The sequence below is a fragment of the Aegilops tauschii genome, chromosome 5 (genome assembly GCF_002575655.3).
Source record: "Aegilops tauschii subsp. strangulata cultivar AL8/78 chromosome 5, Aet v6.0, whole genome shotgun sequence".
NCBI classification, from domain to species: domain Eukaryota; kingdom Viridiplantae; phylum Streptophyta; class Magnoliopsida; order Poales; family Poaceae; genus Aegilops; species Aegilops tauschii.
In genome coordinates this window covers 578817807-578819790 of record NC_053039.3, presented here as the reverse complement: position 1 = coordinate 578819790, position 1984 = coordinate 578817807, and the positions used below count along the sequence as shown (strand labels likewise).

The 1984-nt window shown below is 51.6% G+C and overlaps 1 long non-coding RNA gene across 1 annotated transcript; it reads right to left on the bottom strand.

The window, feature by feature from the left end:
• Window positions 1-712: 712 nt before the first annotated feature.
• On the bottom strand, window positions 713-1582 carry LOC109762727 (uncharacterized). Its single transcript, XR_012183810.1, has 2 exons — window positions 1012-1582; window positions 713-924 (listed from the first exon to the last, which is right to left on the bottom strand). It is a non-coding gene; the product is annotated as an uncharacterized lncRNA (long non-coding RNA).
• Window positions 1583-1984: the final 402 nt, after the last annotated feature.

Genomic DNA, 1984 nt, shown 5'->3' with positions numbered 1-1984 from the left:
AGGAGGCTTGCCGGAAGGATGTCGAGCGAGCATTTGGTGTGCTCCAATCTCGATTTGCTGTTGTCCGGTACCCTGCTTAGACCTGGTCGAAAGAACAAATGTGGGAGATCATGACTTGCTGTGTCATCTTGCACAACATGAACATCGAGAGCGAGCAAGAAGACCCAGTGTTTGACACTGAACCATACTACAAGCAGGGTCCTCTAGCCGAAGTTGATCATCAACTACCGGCAACCTGGACTACCTACCTCAGTATGCGTCAGGAGATCCGAGACCCCCACGTGCATCATCAGCTGCAGCATGATCTGGTGGAGCACCTATGGAGGCTCAAGGGCGACGCCGGGCGCGACGTGTGATGAAATATGAGTTTTTATTTGTTGAACTATATAATTTGTATTGAACTATTTGTTGTTGTACTATTTTGTTGAACTATTTGATTTTTCTGTGATGAAAAATGTGATAAAAAAAATTTATGTCCATAATTCAACGCCGAGCCACGGCGAACCACGCCGAATATGGGCCTATTCTCGCCCATATGGGCCCTTTATTCGCCGAAAGGGGGTTGAAAAGTGGGCCAATATCGGCGCCTGGGGGCGACGGCTGGGTGTAAAACCGCCCCCACCGCCGATTGTATCGCCGGCTCGCCCCAGGGGGTGATTTTTATGCGTCCTGGGGGGCCAACGGCTGGAGATGCTCTAACTATCATAGCAGATCAACCCAAGCCACGATGTACCTTGTGGTAAGAAACAAAATCATCACGCATAGGGGAGGCACAATTGCAGAATTGGAAGGAGAGAAAGAAAGAAAACACTCCTTCAAATTGCAGCCATCACTAGCAACAATTCAAGAGAAAGGCACCAGCACCATCATCCACCTGCTACCTGGATGCGATTTTTTTGCTCCTGTTCAAGCTACAGCCAGCACCTGTACACGGTCACAAATAGAGTTCAGACATCGGAGCTGGGGCAGCTGTAGGATGCAGCGGGAGATAGCAGCAGGAAGGAGGTGCACCAGCAGCTAGCAGCAGGAGGTCGAGGCCATCCCGGATGCGGCCGGCGGGGAGATGCTGGAGAGGAAGAGGCCCACTGCGACGGCGTCGGGGCCAGCGACCCTGAATGAGGAGTGCGGGGGCGGTGTGCGCTCTCCTTCCTTGTGGAGATGGGTGCGCGCTCGCCTTCGGAGGACGCGAAGGCGACCAACACGGACACGGCCTTGTCGCGGGAGGAGGTCGCCGGAGTCGAGCATCGTGGCAACGACTGCGGCAGGGAGCTGACGGATTCGGCGAGCGAAAATCTGGGGCGGGGGAGCAACCTGTCAGATCCGTCACCTTGGCCCCCGACGTCGGCTGGGGAGACAAGCAAGCGCTTGCGGAGTGCGGCGCGGCGGCCGGCGCCACGGATCAGCGCAGCGGTGTATTTGGGAGAAGAAGATGTCGTGGCTTGTGGATGGGGGAGCGTGGGTTTGGGTGGGGCCCATTGCCTCTGTGACTGTGGAACACCTGGCAATCGGCATCCCGATCGGACGGCCTGGAAGGGCGTATGCTCAGGACCTATAAAATGTGCAGCTGCACTTTTAGAATTTAGTTTAGGCATATAAAATTACCAATTTAATCAAAGGCTATCAATTTATGCAAATTCCTCTCTCCCATTTATTAATTAATTCTACAATTGGCCAACCCTACCCGTCTATTTATTAATTCTAATTGGCCAGAAATAGGGTCTGGAGAATTAACTCTCTTCCGAAATTGGGTCTTTTCCTCCCATTAAATTCCACACAAATCCCAAAATCAAGATCTCTCTCGAATTAAGAGAAGAATATTGTTCTCCCCGGGCATATAAACGCCACTCTTTACCATCTCATTATTTTTCAAGGCGGCTTTCTGATTTTAACTCGCAAACGCAAGTTTATGGGATTGTACACAAAGCATGACGGAGTAATTTTGGACCTATCTTCACGCAAACAATAACAATGGCCCTGATCTCTC